The sequence below is a fragment of the Rhea americana genome, unplaced genomic scaffold (assembly GCF_003343005.1).
Source record: "Rhea americana isolate MKP2758 unplaced genomic scaffold, rheAme1 scaffold_3, whole genome shotgun sequence".
NCBI lineage: Eukaryota > Metazoa > Chordata > Aves > Rheiformes > Rheidae > Rhea > Rhea americana.
Window position 1 is genome coordinate 441,694 of NW_028186423.1, and position 17,046 is coordinate 458,739.

At 40.0% G+C, this 17,046-nt stretch overlaps 1 protein-coding gene across 7 annotated transcripts in view; it reads left to right on the plus strand.

The window, feature by feature from the left end:
- ENOX1 (ecto-NOX disulfide-thiol exchanger 1) overlaps window positions 1–17,046 on the plus strand; it is a 362,080-nt gene that overhangs the window by 101,067 nt on the left and 243,967 nt on the right. For all 7 annotated transcript variants that reach the window (XM_085309444.1, XM_085309441.1, XM_085309448.1 and 4 more), the window contains one exon: window positions 10,545–10,622. The gene's annotated coding sequence lies outside the window, so the exon portion shown is untranslated. The remainder of the gene's footprint in view (window positions 1–10,544; window positions 10,623–17,046) is intronic.

A 17,046-nucleotide genomic window follows, 5' to 3' on the forward strand; every position in this document is an offset into this window, starting at 1 on the left:
CCTCCCCAGATTTTCTTCTCCTTCCAATTCATGTTGGATAACCACTTGTACATCTAATAAGCAGTATGAATTTCAAACCTTTACCTGAGATTATTTTTTCAGAAGTCTGGGTATTTCTCTTTGCAAACTTGTTGTCAAGTTTGTATAAGGATTTTTTTGTTGCACATCCTGTCAGAATGGGCTTGTGCTTTCTTTATGACTCCTTTACCCTATATGGAAAACCCTTTCTAATTTTTACAACAGCTTCAATGTTCAGAAGCTTTAAAAACTAAATTGAAGTATTTCAGTCTAATTGGAGAGCATGTATGAAAGTAGAAGCTTGTGTTTCAGAGAAATATCATACTTCTTCATTTGTTTGTATTTATGGAATGCCAAACTCATCACATGCTACATGTATGCAGATGATGACTGTATTTGGAAATGGCTTATGAGACTAATTCCTTGCTTTTATTATCTTTAACATGCTTATGTACTTGCAAGCACAGCAGCTCAGCTGCACAAATTGCTGCTGTTCTTCCAAAGTATGGCTCTTAGGGCTGGKCTACAAGAGAACCTGCTTCTCTGTTTTCCAGAGATGACCTATGTTTGTACTAACAGAGTCTTTGATATAACCCACCTGTCCGTGCAGCTTTTCCATATTATTAGCTCATGGCACAGATGCCACATTACAAAGGTGCATACATGTCACATGCAGGCACAGGAGGAATCTATTTTGTTTAAAACATGACCTTAATTTGTGTCTCTGTAGTTGCTTGAGTGCAAACGTTTTGCAGTGCTCTCATCTCAGCAAAACRAGTGCTTTAAGAATTAATTCCAGTACAGAATTCTTGCTCATGTTTGGTGTTCAGTGGACACCATCTGGTTTTGCAGAAACTTTCCACAAGCAAAGCTAAAGAGACATAGTAGGATACCATTAAGATTCTCCTTTGGAAAAGTATGTCTGGGTATGTGGTTGTTGGATTTGGATTTTATTTTGATTTGTTTTTAATTCATTGAAATATTTGTTTACTGAAAACTTTTTGTCTCTGGGTGGAGGCTCCAAAGTCAGTAGTAACACGGCAAAGGCATATCTGAAATATAACAGTGAAGGTTTTAGGATCTTAATCATACTTTTGTTTCTCAAAGTCTCTATCAAGCTGATTTCTGTCTTGTTAAACTGGAAGTGAGCAAGCTGGTGATGTGGGTAGGGAAAATGTTTTGAAAAATAATGACCTTTCCTGCCATCAAGAGCATCTGCCCCCTCATTACTGTGATGGTGTGGAGTCGCAGAATCCCTTAGGTTTCCTCACTGATCAGATAGCCAGCAAGCATCTTCTCATCTCAGGCAGAACCCACTGTATACGAACGTAGGTATAGAGAGACTCACRCGTATCCCCTCCAGGCTTAATTAACACAACACGCAACAACTGGGAGTGAAAGTGGAGGCCAGCAAGAAGCTTCAGCAAATCTCAAGCTCAACAGTTTATCTAATAAGAAACAGAGCCCTTGCAAGCACTGTTCATTCCTGTAGCCCATAGTCTGAAAAGGAATATGTATTTCCAAATTCTGGCTTTGCTCTTCTCTACTCTAAATAGTTTAGGACAGCAGCTCTCAACCTTATTTGTTCTGTTAACCTCTTCCAACCACAAAAATTGCTTTGTGGCCCCAATCCTATCAGGTTAGTTTCAATAAATACAAACATGGCAAATGCTTGTTCTCCTGCTAGAAGCATCCTCTAGCTATGGACATTCGTTTGAGAAAAGGCAGTTCAGTCCAAAAGACCTCTCTGAATAAAATCAATCCATTAATACCATCAGTGCATAAATTTTCTGGTCAAGGACAAGACTATATCCTAGGTAAACCACTCTAAGAAGCCAATATCAAATAAATCAGAAGTCTATCATCACCTTTACAAAAGGGGAATAAAGTTATAGGAAAAAAAATTAGGGAGAAAGTTAGTACTGACTTATAACTTCTCACATTTCAACAGTGTCTTCTGCCCAAGAAAACTGAAAAAAGTTGCTTGTGTCCCTGATCTAAAAGGACTTTTTTGAAGTCTTGTCCTGAAGACTTGTCCCTGATCGTAGTGAATCCATGTGGCTGAAAAGTATCCGTGATCTCATAACAGCGCTGGAATAATATCTTAAATATTAACTAGAATTCATGTTTTCTGTGTAGATTCCCCATATGATTGCACTGAACAGGAACTTTTGCCAGCTTTTCCACTAGTTTGAATGTTATTTCTGCCAAAGAGCCTCCTCTGATTGTTGTTTTTCTCTTCTAGTGACAAAGTAAGAAAAAGCCTAAGTTTTGTTTTGTTTTTCTCCTTATGGTCAGCTCCAAATACTGATACTATTCTTGCTACTATTGCCACCGTAAAAATAATAATTAAAAATTTTTATGTGAATATATCCAGTATTTGCAAGCTTGATAAAGCATTCTTCTCCAAGCTCCAAGTTGTTTTCTGTAGACTTGCTGCTGCTACTTGTTCTCAGGCAGACTTCATGGTCTTAGTACTAAAATGGCTCTTTGCTAAGGGAGTTATTCACAAAGGTGAAAGAAGCATARCTATTGTTCCAGCCACATGCATATGCATGTCCTTCCTGGTATCTCTTAGAAATTCTTTGCTGCTGTTATCCATGGTCTTATGTCTGGTGTACTGAGGATACATTATTGTGTATTAGAGATCTAGTTTGGCAGGGCAATGAAAGACTATTTGCATGATAACTTAGGTCTATATAGAAGAGAGTCAAATATGTCACCTCTTGGCAAAGATTAACTAGATCATAGTCTTGTCTGTCTATTTGTCTTTTTTCTTTTTTTTTTTTGGTACTAGGTTACAGAAATTCCACTGGTTTATATCGCTTCTGTCCCATTTTATGGCCTAGTCATGCTGGATCTATAAAGTGTTGAAACCAGGCTACACTGATATTAAAAAAATCTGTGTTTGTGTGATACAGTTCTTTATTATATTATAATAGGCAAATTACTGCTGTTTTTATTCTTGTTAGGATCAGCAGTAATTTAAGCTCTGTTGCAGCTGGTTCATACTAATGTTCAAGTGGTTATGTACTCTGAAATATTATAGTGTTCCCTACCTTTCTTCTCTCCTTTCTGTGCAGTCTCTCTCAACTGACTGGCCTGCTACTACTCTGGGGCAGGTGGCTTGTTGTCATCAACTTGTTTCAGTGCTAGCCCACTCATGCCAAAACTTTGTATATTTAGCACACGTTTTTGGGCACACATTTCTAGGGCATTTTGTTCTAGCTCTGTGCTCTGCTGCCTCCTGGATGCTTTCAGTTGGACATAGGTTAGCAGGAACTGATTATTTCCCTCTATTCGGTACATGTGAGACCACATCTGGAGCACTGTGTCCAGTTTTGGGCTATCCAATACAAGAAACACATGGGCATACTGGAGCTAGTTYGGTGGAGGGCCACCAAGATGYGTAGGGGACTGGAGCACAAGATGTATGAGTGGAGGCTGAGAGAGCTGACTTRTTCAGTCTGGAGAAGAGAGGGGCAGTGGGGGGATGTTACTGCTGTCTGCAACTGCTTAATGGGAGAGTTTAGAGAAGACAGAGCCAGACTCTTCTCCAAGGTGCGTGRTGGTAGGACAAGAAGCWGCAGACACGATTTGGAGCATAGGAAATTCTGATTATATATTAGGGTAAAATATTTTGCCATGAGGGTGGTCAAACGCTGACACGCAGAGAGGCTGTGAAATCTCTATCCTTAAAGCTTCAAAACTTCACTGGACAAGGCCCTAAGCTACCTGCTTTGAGCAGTGGGTAGGACCAGTCACCTCAAGGGGTCCCTTCCAACCTARGTTATTCTATGATTCTATCATAACCTTATGAAGGAAGGTTACTCTCTTCTGAGGGAGAGAGTAGAATATATGGGAAGCTTTGGGAGTCAGTCTCCACAGAAATAGGGTTTTAAGAGAATAGCTAAGGCAATGACTGAATGAAATTCAGCCTCCAGTGTTTCAAATGCAATTGCGTTGAAACAGAGAAGAGAAAGGCAGCTCGCAAGAAGGCCAAGGACAGAAAGCAGAAGTCTGGCCCCCATTCTATTTTTGGAAGACTTGGCAGGAACTGGGCACAGACTACCACTGCTGACCTGCAGTTTGTCTAGGATGCAGCTAACGGACAAAGGATATGGAGGACTGGAAGACTGATGTCCCCTTGCATGGGCTGCAGTAAGCAGGGTCCTGAATAAGGTGCACAGATAGGCAGGGATGTCCAGCTGCCATTGCCCCCTCCCTCTCCTGCCTGCCTGCATTTGCTCTCTGGGAACAGCCAGGCTGCTGACAGCATAGCGAGGAAGCTGATGAGTATCATTGCCTTAGCCTTTCCTAAGGGYTGCTAGCATTGCATGCTGCGACATGTATCTGATATTTACTGGTTTTTTTTCCTCTGAGGTGCATATTATCATCTGCGATGGATGTAAGCCAGTTTCCAAATCCCACCCTTTCTCTTCCCTTCCAACCTGATCAAAATCCAGCCATATTCAGCAAGAATAAAAGTGCTGACCTGCAGAGCTCATAATAACCAGCTTCAATCCCCCTGCCCCCCCTTTTTTCCCCTCTCCCCTCATCCATTTTTACAACTGAGGCTGTTTCTGCCTGCTCTTTCTGGTGCTCAGAAAGGTAACCAAGCTTCTCCTGTCCCAGTGCAGAAACTCTCCTCCCAGCCATCCATCATGCAAGGAGTTCATGTGCCAGCTGCACTAGCCTAGGAAAAGAATAACTTGACACATAAATGTGTGCAGTGAGAGCCAGCTATTCCATAATTCAATTTTCAAGTATATAACATGTTTTGATCAAGCAAGTAATTAATTCAGTTCACTGTTTCAAGTCTATTATGAGCAGTATTCTCAGTAAGGCACTCTTCAGCAATATAAATCCTAAGGAGTTCTTATTTATCATTATAAATCTTACCAAGACATCTTCTGATCAGTAAAACAGGTAGTTCTTCTGCCKTTTGGTCAGGTGCCCTCCACGTCACAGCTGCCTGGGGAAGTGCAAACAAAAGCATTAGACTGCCCTTGGGAGAAGTCACCTCCCATCTGCATAGAGCAAACTGTCCCCAAATTGCTGATCATTGATACCAATGCCCCATGGCCTCTTGCCCCTAACAGGTCCCTGTGCTGAGGAATCACAGAGAAATCAGACATACAGAGGAATCAAAACTTACATTGCCCTGCACAGTAAACATGCAGCTGGCCATCTGCCACTATGTGCTGGAGGAGCTATAGGGGATTCTCCTACTTTGCCTTCTGAAAGGCAATAGGAGAAAAAGAGGRAAAAAAAATATATGTGCGGAGGCTTCCAAAACTAGAAGCAGGCTCCGTACCCGACGTTGCAGGATTATGGATGAAAAAGTATATATTTTCTGCCTTGAAAAACTGAACAATGAACATTATTCCTATTTTCCTTGCCTTTTGGCAATCATACCTGAAGGGTGCAGACTTTTCAGGGCACCAACATTCAGTATTTTCCATCTTTGACAAAGCTAAGTATAAAAAAGGTTTGACCTTCCAGGAGATTCTGGAAATCAAGGGAGGCATGAAAATTATTTTCACCAGGGTGTTTTTTTTCCAGAAAAGAGGACACTGAGGGTACATTCCCTTTGTAAACATGATACTGATGAAAAAAGACATACAAGGACCAAGAGTCTAGAAGCATCACAGCGTTTGCGATGATGGAGTGTAGCATTGCGGTGTGGGTTAAAGATGGATAACAGAGATGRATTTTGTCCCTGCTGACCCCTCCCAAGCCTGGCACACTTCTTTTTTCCTCCTGAGGCCTGTGCATAAAACCTTGAGTTTCCATAGGCTTTGGTGAATGTCTCCACAAGGGAGCAACTCCCTCAAACACCTCTTCCAAGCCCAGGGGCATAGCAGCCCAGGCAATTAAGTGTCCCTGTGCACTCTACGCCACTGGAGGCCTGGGAACTGTGGCAGCAGAAATGACAGCTTGCCAAGCTGCTCGCGCTGATTGGAGTGATTTTTGCAATGAGCCAAAAGTTAAATCTTGTAAACYTTTGTCAAACAGCAAACCCTTTTGTAGTTTATGTACTTTTTAAGCACTTGCAATATTAAAAAAATAAGACTTGTTCTTAATTTTGAAAGCTTTTTAATTTCCACCCTTTATATACTCTTCCTGCACAATAAAAAGCTATCATCTGCTGCTTTTAAAATGTACTGTAAGCTGTAAGACTTGCAKAACAAATGCTACATTAAGATAATCAACCTCTTTAGACCAGTAGGTCATGGCATTGAAACTGCCTGTTCATGAAAGCACAAGTTCCCCAGCTTTAGAAACCCATGAAAGCACACAAATCACTCAAAACAAACCCACAGAGAAATAATCTCCCCTTCCCCACTGCTCCCCTGCTGTGGGAAAGGCCTTCTGCTATCACTGATTTTCCCCCAGAGTGAAATCACATCCACCATTCTATGCAAAATTAATAAAGGTATACAGAGCGTGTTGAGCAAACACTGACATATCCCAATGGTGAATTTACATCCCCCCATTCTGTTTAAAATTAATAAAGGTAGACGGAGCACTCAAAACCAACACCAGAGAGCATAAAACCCCCACACATAGAKCCCATCAAGATCTGGCACTGTGAAGGAGTTGCTGCGCTGCACTAAGCAACTCTAAGTGTTAGGCAAAACGCACACTGAAAAAACCGTTTTCCTTTCCCGGTCAGGTTCGGGAGGGCTCCCTGGCGATGTGCCCTGTGAATTTGTCCTTTGGGAGGGGACATCTCGTGGGTTATTCATTGTGTCCGCAGCTTTCCTGCGCCATTAAGTTCTCTTTCCCTTGTTCCTGCAGATGATACACAGAATAAAACATACCGTTATAATCTGAGGCTTGCTCTGCTGCATCCCGCCTTCCATTTACCTTCTACCCTTCGGTCTCCCAAAGGCACACTCTGTTGGCATTTCCTTGCCGTTATGAGATTGTAAAAAATTTCTATGATCTGAAAAAGGCTTCATCAGCCACGATAAAAGGCAGATGACTGCCAGAACAAGAGAATGCAGATGCCAGTAATGTCCAGAGCATTTGTCCCCTTCAGCAAGTAGCTATCTGAATACAGAAAATAGGTGAGAATTTCTGAGAATTGCCTTTGGTAAACCTAGCTGAATGGTTAGCCGTCCCTCAGCAGCGCTACTTAGGAACTTGGGAGGCCTGGCATGGAGGTGAGATAGGAAGAAAATGGGCTCTAGTAGTTTGTTCTACAGCAAATGAGGAATCCTTTACACGCTCAGTGATCAATAACCTCTCCTTGACTGGCAAATTTTACATCTGTACACTTCAGAGTCATACAGGCCTCCCCTGCAAGTGTCAGCCATTGATCTGGCTGCAGAAACTTTTCACAGCTGATCAGGAGCAGTTGGAAACTGTCAGTTCTTAAACTGGTTATGGCCACACATTTCTGGAGAGATAAGAGATGTCTCGTATTGCATGCTGGCTCCAGGTTAAGCTTTTCTTTATCACTCTGATGTTCTGCAGACACTGCTGGTTACCCCCAGGTTTGCAACGCTGGCTTCTCCCACCAGTTAATGCTTATTTTATGAGCCCAGAAATGATGCTACACGGAGTGGAGCTGTGCCAAGAAGAGTTGTTTCTGCTTGTCTTCATCCTTGTCTTTTTTTCTGTACTTGCTGCAGCTGAAGGGGGGAATGCTGTAGCTGTGGCAAGAAAAAGCAGCCCAAACTGCTGTGTAGCATGATGGCTGGTGTGCTAATTTACAACTGCCTGGAAGCAATGTGTCAGCTGTGTATCTTAGGCTGCTTATATACCAACTCTTCACATTGTTGCTAAAAGAAACAGTGAAACAATCTGTGTTGGTCTGTTAGTTGGTCTGAAAATGGTACTGGCTGCCCCCAAAGTGACATATATTTTGGGGAMTGGCTTGCAAGGACTTTGGAAGTTTTTCAAATCTGACCTCCCCAGRTATGGAACAAAGTGGCCTCAAATCTGCTGCTAAGCGTCCTGTTGTGACTCAAGGAGCCATGTGTACATGGTCAATCTGCCGGGCCCTGTATTTCRGAAGTAAATTTCATAAACAATGTCTTACACTCTACTAAAGGGAGAGCTGCATGTTTGGATGTGACCACCGGCCGATGTTAGGTAGGATGAAGCAGTTGCAACAAAGCATCTTCCTTCCAAGAGAATCCCTTCCCGTAGGCTAGTCTTCAGTCATCTTTGTAACCTTTGTCTTTCTCCCCTCTCTGGGGACCCTCCTCTGTGACCTTTGCTATTCTACCAAGGCATCTCATAAATTATTATTCTTTTAAATAGCACTTAGACTGTCGTGCCTGCTAGCCTTGAAGATTTGCAGTCTACCCTGTAATTCTGAGAGGAAAAAAAAATTGGTTAAGTGACAGAAGAAATATTGTACTTCATGATAAAACTACTTTTGTGTTTCATTTTCTGCTCAAGTCATTCATATCCTTGTCAACCTCATGCAGGTCAAGGGCTTGAGGCAGAGAAGGGACATAATATTTTTGGTCAGACGGATGCATCTGAATATTACAAACATCTGTAATTTTGAAACTGAAATTGAGTATTGTGTTAAATCCTCAGGCAAATAACATTAAGGCATAATAGATWACTGAAGTTGGCACTGCATTGGCAATTCAAATGCAGGCTCTTTGGGCTTGTTATTCCAGATGTTAATGAACCTTCTAACACGAAGGAAACTGCTCTTAATGGTTACAGATTGGATCCCAGATTTTGRAAACTTCATAGGAAATTCTGTAGGCCAAGTAGTCGAAATAATAATTAAAWAAAATTAATCAGGCACACATTAAATGTGAAGCATGGAACAAAACATCTGCAGCACTCAGTGAATGTCTGGCTAACATACTTGCAGTGCTGTTTTGCCAGCTTACATCTGGAGTGGTTCATCAGAACAGAACAGATGCTAGTGTGAAATAGGTCATCATAGCAGCAGGGCATTAGAACAGAGAAATTTCTTTTTTCTTGCAGTAGCAGCTATTCCTTTTTATTCACACCAATTATGAAAATGTTAGCCAAGTCTGAAATACGAATGCATGTATTGTGACAAGCAACACTCTTAAATAGCATTGAGGTAAAAGCTAACCTAACGAGGAAGCTTCAGAAAAGTAGTCCTTTTACAGCAGAGACCAAGCACCCTTTAACAGACTAATCTTAGTTAAGATTATGATTTTTCTATTAAGATTATGATTTTTTTCCTTCTTTTTTATTTATTTTTTTTTTTTATTTTATTAGAGATGTAACTGAATACCTTCTTGGTGGCAAATGCCCAGAAGCAGAGATGCTAATTCACAGGTGATTCATCAGTCATTTCAAAGGAGAGGTCACACAGATAAGAAAAATGAACAGTAGGCTGTATCTGAAGCAGTGACATTCAATGAGTCCTTGTCACTAGCAGCCATTAGCATGCAAGCCTGCTGTTATGTTTCCGTGCTTTATGTGCTTTTCTTGACCAGGCAGGGAGCCTTTGGAGCACTGTAGCAGTTAATACCGTACTAGTTATTATTTCTTGAATGCCTTATATTTTTGGTATCATTTAGATGCTTCTCTGTCCCCTTGTGCATCTAAAACTTTAAAGAGAATCAAAGAATGCATAATTCATATCTGTCCCAGAGGTAATGGGGTGACTCAATGATATCTGTGAAGGAGTTATTTTAAATTTCATGTCTTATGCAAGAGGTGATTTTTATGTGAAAACTGCAAAAATTGGCCTTGGGGATACCCAGATAATTATCCTTACAATAACGGGTGTGGATTCCAGCGGGATTACAGCTGAAAGCTACAGTGTATTGGATTTACACTGGTGTATCATAGTTGTCATAACTGAAAACATAGCAACTGATGTATCTTGGGGAATAGGACTTGTATTTTGAGTTTGACTAGCATAAGCAGGAGGTGTGAAACAGCAGGTTTGCCTTGACGCTATTGAAAAATTCATGCAAGATGTGACGCATTTTTTTTACTGCTGAAATTCTTTCTTTCAGTTAAAAGAAAAAACAGTTGTTTACTAATGTTAGGCAGGACCTATCAGTACATTCTTTATCACACAGCATAGTTCCACTAGACTGTTTCTGGTTTCATTTACCAAGAGCCTAGAAGTGCCATGGCTAGAAATGAATGTTTGCTTCTTTGATATGCTATATGTTTGARAATGCACTTTAAGGCCTATATTACAGGCAGTTCAAAGGGAATATAAATTGGTGCAGCATTCTCTTTTTTTCCCCCTTTTTTTCCTAATCTAGTCCTATAACTATGTATAATATATATAAATATTGCATTCTTATCAAGACTGCTTTCAATAATGTGTTTAAAAAAACCCAAAACTTACTATTTTGTATTTTATTTACCTGGATTTTGTTGTATTTAAATAATTGTTATGAGCTTATTGCTTRCATAGTTTAAAATGTTTAAGATCCTCTAAACCAATTCTGCACTGACTTTTAGCACTGTATATCTAAGGAGACACCTGATCTTACTTTCATTTCCTTCAACAATCCTCTAGTCTTAATTTCTCTTTCTCCTTTTTGTAGGATTGGCCATGAGAAATCATAACATKTCTTTCGAAATACAGCAATGGGGCTACTGAGGAGTTACCTGCTTTTGTAAAGGTCTGTAAATTACATTGCATCTTGACTATTTCAGCATGTAGATTCCTGTGCCTATTTGTTGTCTTTTATATCTTGAATGTATGCAAACTAAAGTGAAATCTAATTTTATTTTGGAGCAAGTGTGAAGAAAAAATATTTTAATTCCTTTYAAAATGTTTAGGGCATAACTGTGTTCTGTAACCATTATATAAATGTAGAGTATCCCATTTGTCTTTTCTCTGAAGGGAATTATTGCAATTTATAGAGTTTAACTGCCAAAAAGAATTGGGATGGTAAGTCGTTTTCACCTCGTCTTTCAGCATTACCTAAAAAGAACCTGCAATTGGTTGCTCCCACCCATGTCGCTACTATGCGGTCAGCTGTCCCACAGCTACCGTGGTGGATGTGTCTAGCAGTATGGTTAACAAGGGGTCAGTAGAGTTACCAAAACTTTTGCATCAAGTTCATAGAAAGTTTAAGAAAATAATAGTAATTAAAAAAAAAAGATGGTATTTAAGAGATGTTAGAAAGAGCAGAATGATAATGGTTCAACTCCTGTAGTGTCAGTGTGGCAAGCAGTGCTGGGGAGACTATAGCTAGTGTTATATCCTTGTCAGCTGTAACGATAGTGGCCGACCTGTGGCCTGAGATCACAGTGATTTAAAGGGTAGAAAACACTTCCCWGCATTTCAATTTGTTTTGCAATGGAGGTATATACCAGAGAAAAATCTGATTTCCTAGTGTTTTCAAAGGCAGCACAGAACAGCATTTCTATAGAAATTTGGTGGCAGAGACCAACAGAAATCAGCTTTTCCATCTAGGTGGTCATACCCTGGTATCAGAGCACAGTCAAGGTCTGTGGGAGTTATATCTGGCTCTAAACAATAATTTTCAAAAACGTTCATGTTTGGAATATGCCCTGTTTGGTTCACTTAGTTTACTTGACAACACTTTGGGTGTAACTGCTTTCGTTGTTGCTTCTGTGTAGTCATTTAGTGTGCCATCAGTCTGTGTGAATTCTGTAGGGAAACAGGCTTGTAAACCTCGAAGAGAACAAGGTGAATTTAGGGAAAGAGAGGTATCCAAGACTACTATTTATTTGTTACTTCAAATTATCTTGACTCAGTAATACTTTTTAATGCAACCTCATCTCCAAAATGCTTTAGAAACTCTTTGAATCTAGATGTTAACTCACACATGGCTGCAGCTTCTGCGGTGAGCAAAAGCCCTAGCTGAGGCTGGCTGAGATACCTTGGATGGAAACCTGATTGCGGTGCTTCAGGCCTCTGCTGAGTGAAAGCTCTTTTCAAAATATGTAGCTTTTCAGAGTTAAAATATGTAGCTTTTCAGAGTAATTACATAACCGTTGAATGGTGTGTGTCATTCTAAGGCTTTATGAATGCAATGTTTCTTCCTTTCATGGTGATATCCCTTGGGGCAACGTCTGTGTTCTTGTTTTTAGGTGAAGAGGGGCACAAAAAATTACAAACGCCAAGAGCAGTTTATGACAAAGGGAGAAAACTTTTTGCATGTTCTGGCATCTGGGTTGTAAATCCTTTACTAGTAGCAGCAGCTTCATAAAATCTTCCTTTCCAGACTCATCTATGAGTGTTGCTTAGGCTGTGGCTCATCAAAGATTTCCAAGGGCTCCTGCCACATTTGCTTAAGCAAGGTGTATTTGGGGCAGTGGTCTTGTGCATTTGATACAAATGGAGTTGACAACTGCTGTGCAACACATTTTAAAAGTTTCCTTGTTCATAAGCCTGATTCCTGAAAAATAATGACTTTGTTATATATATAAATTAGGATTATACCATTTGAAATAAAGGACAAATAAGATGTGATATTTTTATGATATATGTATACTAAGTGGTATAAAGTACTTTGGGTACTGCTTTTTACACCTTTATTATAATGCAGGAGCAAAGGAAACCCAATTAAATTAAAAAGCAAGACACTTGTACTGTAAAGGAAATACAAAGCATAATTTCCTTTTGGAAGGTATTGCCCCAAGGTATCTTCAAAAAGTGTTGCACCTAATCTTCACAGAAATAGAGAGTTACATCAATAAGAATGCCATCACAGACAACGTTTCCACATTATACATTTATAAAGGAGTTATATACCTTGCCTGTTTGAACTCAGCCTAGGGTTTGGGTAGAGCTTCTTCTGCAGCTATGTAAGCATCTGCTGCACTGCTTTTCTGCATGTGATGTTGTAGTTTTGCATCTAGTATTGACTTTGAAGGAACATGGGATATTGGACTAGCAAAATCACCGGTTTAATCCAGGTCAGCTTTTTCCCTGTATCCCATATCCTTCACTGTAAATTTTGTRTATTTCTTTTTCTCATGTGTATCTTCTCTTCTTATACAGTTCTTGTTTTCTTAAACTCTCTTTCATTTCCTGCTTGTGATCCTTTGCATATTCTCCCAGGAAGCCTTATTTTCTCTTTGTTGCTTATTTTTCTTTTGTTGTTGTTGGAATTTTATTCATTTAGTGCTGAAGTTTCTTTAATTTTCCTATTGGAGTCAGTAAATGATGCATCTCTCCAACTGCCTTTTAGTGACTCCTCTAATCTTTGCCTTTGAAACCCCTATGGTGAAACACGTGTCTTGGTTTCAGGGGAAACAGAGAAAAGCAAAGGTGATGAAAACCAGGCAGAATCCTGAAAGGAAAACGACTGCCTTGTGGGATGAAAAGCACCGTTTCCACCCCCGTCCACTTCCCCGCTAGCATTTCGTACAGGCGCCCGTCTCCCAGTGCTGTGCCTCTCCTGCCCTGCCCTGGTGTTGCAGCCCCGTGGGATGGTAGTTGGCCGAGGCAGGCTCTGATGGGGTATTAGTGCACTGAGTGTTACTCTCTTGTTTTGCCACTTCTCCAGTAATGAGGGTGCAACTGTGAAAATGCCGGACAGGTGAAAGTCGATGCAGGAGGAAGGGAGAAAGGTGAAGGAAGAACCYAGGGAGAGCAGTTTTCTGTGAGAATATCTTAAGCATGGCCAGCTCACATTTGCTGTCCTCACCAGCACCACATGTGCCCTGCTGCCACTACATCATGTGTACATGCCTGCTCTAAAGTCATGTTTCCAGCAYGACCAAATCCTTGATGCTCTGTGGGGGCCTTGCTGCCCGCTCCACTCTCCCACCAGAAGTGCAATATGTGGAAGTCTGCAAAGAAGTAGGGGAAGTTGATGCAGAAACCAAAAGGCAAACGTGAAGGCAAACAGGAGCTTCTTACACTTAGATGCAAATTGCCTGGCTGCAAAAAGGGGGGGGGGGGGAGGAAAGGGGACATTGCTACCTATAAATGTGCCACGTGTGCATTCAATGTGCATATTTGAATTATTGAACAGGTGGAAACCAAGTAGCCTTTTACCTGAAGAAAATCTATAAGCTAGATGCTCAAAGRAAATGTGGCAGAATAAAATGGGAGGGTGGGGGAAGTAAAGCTCACAAARCTGCCTCATAGGGACAGCTGTATTTCATAAAGCAAGATTGTGAGTTTACAAAGGCTGGTGTATCCAGATTATGGGGTGCATATACAAGCTGATTTAAATTTGTATATGTACATATGTACATATATACATATATATGTATGTATATACTTGAATGATGGCTCAGTACCCAAAGTGTCCATAGGCACAGACTCAGATGTAAAGCTCTTTACTTGTCTTACCCCAGTGCCCATCATCTTCTGCTACAAAGTGGCAATTAGGTATTGATATCGGCTGATCTTAGCTCCTATAAGGTCTCCTCACAAAAAAAAAAAAAAAAAAAAAAGAGGAGTGGTCTTTCACGTCAGAAGTCAAAAACACTTTAAAGACATAAAGATCATTTGGTCCATTTGCCTGGGTTACTGTCAAGATCAAGGATGTTTAGATAATCTGTACGAGATGTTTGTTTAATCTAGTCTTAAAAAAAAACATCCTCTGACGGGGAAGATTCAGTGCTACCCAACGTAGTCTACTCTAGAGCCACACAGCACTTAGGAAGTATTCCTAAAATCCACACTTTCCTTTCTACTTAGTAAGTTGTTTGGTGTCTTATTTCTAGTGGAGATGGAGAACAGTTGAACATCACCTTCTTTATGTTAGTCTGCCAAATATTAAAAGGGAGACTATCCTTATGCTCTAGTTGATTTCATTTATTTATTTGTTTGTTTTTTTCCAAATAAGCAATTGCAACTCCTATAGGTAACTTTCCAAAACTTTTTTACAGTTCCTGTTTACGTTCSTTACGTCTATATCCCTCTGCGTGTTCTAAGTTCCTGACCTAGGTGCCAGTACTGAAAAGCTGAATACAGTCAATCTGACTGTCAAATGCTTACAAATGGTGTAAAAACAAACCTAAAGTTTAGAAATTTGGTACCTAACGATGGAGGTCAATTAAAATGACTCCAATGCATGTCTTACCTCCACTTTGCCTAAGTGGAGTTTCTGGCAGTGTCTTTTCTCTTTTTTCTACTTTAAACTCTTCTCAGTATTGTACTAGCTACTGGATGACATTGTCTGAGAGACAAGTGTGCAACTAATTGCTCTCAGCATATGGGTAACTACACATTTTATACCTTTTCGTTGCCCTCGTTCTGGCTGCCCAGAGATGTGTGAGCAACACATGCAGTGAAATGGTGTCTGTAGCACATTTTGGAAACAATAATTGTCCATTCAGGTGCCTTTAAAAGAAGGACAGCAAAAAACAGCTAAGTTTTCTATCATGAAGGTCCTCAGAAGGATCAGTCACACATTATGAATAATAATAATAGAATAGGGAGGACAGCTGCTCAACCTAATATCATCACCAGGAGGAGTAATCAGTAATCTCCTTGACCAAAGCAGGTGCCACAACAAGATAAAAGTCATAAGCTGCAGCTCCAGTAACAATCTGTTGCCATAGACAGAAAGATATGAATTGATGGTACTTCTGAAAGGAAGTTAAAATATCCTCTCCACTAGAGAGAAGGAGAAATCCACTGTCACTGCTACTGTCCAAAATCTTCAGAAATAGCAGTGAAATTTGCTGGGCTTGTTACATTAAAAAAACCCAAGGAGTGTTAAGATGGCCCAGTGCCAGCCAAAAAGAATAGTTATAAAAAAATCTTCCTTTTTTTTCCCTCACCACAACCTAGCACAATGTTAACAAGTTTATGTCCCTTCTCTCTTACTTTTTAGCTAAAATATGTGGAAAGGTTAGCAGTTCAAACAGTAAAAATTAAAGGAACTTTTTGGATTTGTGTAGATGGAGAGAGAATAATGGTGAGTTTGATCCTGCAGTGAATATATTTGCAATCCTATTGTCATTAGAAACTGTGATGATTATTCAACTCCTCATTGCCAGCCTCGTAAAACCTTTTTGGAATCAGTTCAATTCAGAAACAGCCTCTCTTCACTTTCAGCACTCAAATCCAAGCAAAGTTCAATCGATAGCATAAAAAATAATAAGGAAAAGCCTTGAATTTGATAAGAAAGTTTCAGTTTGCTTTCTAGGCTGAAATGTCGCATACATAACCATTTGGGTTATGTATACATACATACATAACCATTTGGGATTGAAGTCCTAAGATATACTGCTCCTGAAGGAGTTAGATTTCTAGGATTCATTATTGCATCAGGTATAGAAATTGATGATTAGGTGTGACAATCAAAAGAAAAACTAAAAGGAATGCACATCAAAATTAATAGGAGTTCATTGATTGTATAGAAGAAATGATCCAGTAATGGCTATAGGCAACCATTCAGGAAATAATGTGTTCCTACTTAATGCCATTGATTTCACATCTGGAGGCGGGGGCAGGGGTGCAGGGGGAAAGAATATGGTATTCAAGAGGCTCTATGAGAGTTATGAGAGTTAGAGGAAAGTATGACCAGTTTGCTCAAAGAGCAAAAATGAAAGTAAAAAGATGAAAGAAAATCCTGGGTCAAGTCACTCTTTAGCTCTGAGCTTTCAGACACTATTAAAAATTAACTAAGAAAAAAGTAATACATACCTTGCCCAAAATATCCTAGAACTCAAAAAAATATTCTCAAGTTAACTAGCCACAAGTTGTTTCTTAGAATCAGAAAATCAGCAAATAGCATGATCAGCAGGGCTCTGTGGTGAACAAGAATGGTTTATTCCCCTTTTCTTTACATCCATCTTTAATATTTTCAAAGGCTTTTGTCATGTTTCCCCCAAGTCTTGTCTTCTCTACATTAAATAGCATTTTATTCTTTCAATCTTTTTGTAAGTCGTGTTTTCCCTGATATGTCTTTTAGATAACACTCTCCTTTGTGTTTCCAAACTGGTATTTTCAAGTACATGACAGTGGGTCTGGTTAAGCTTGTGATTCACTGTGTAACCTCAGATCCTTCCCAGTGAGACTAAACCTATGTGATTATTTCCCATTTAGTATTTGTTGAGTTGACTATTTCTGGCCTCACAAAGAAAATTACCAGATGCTCTAAGATT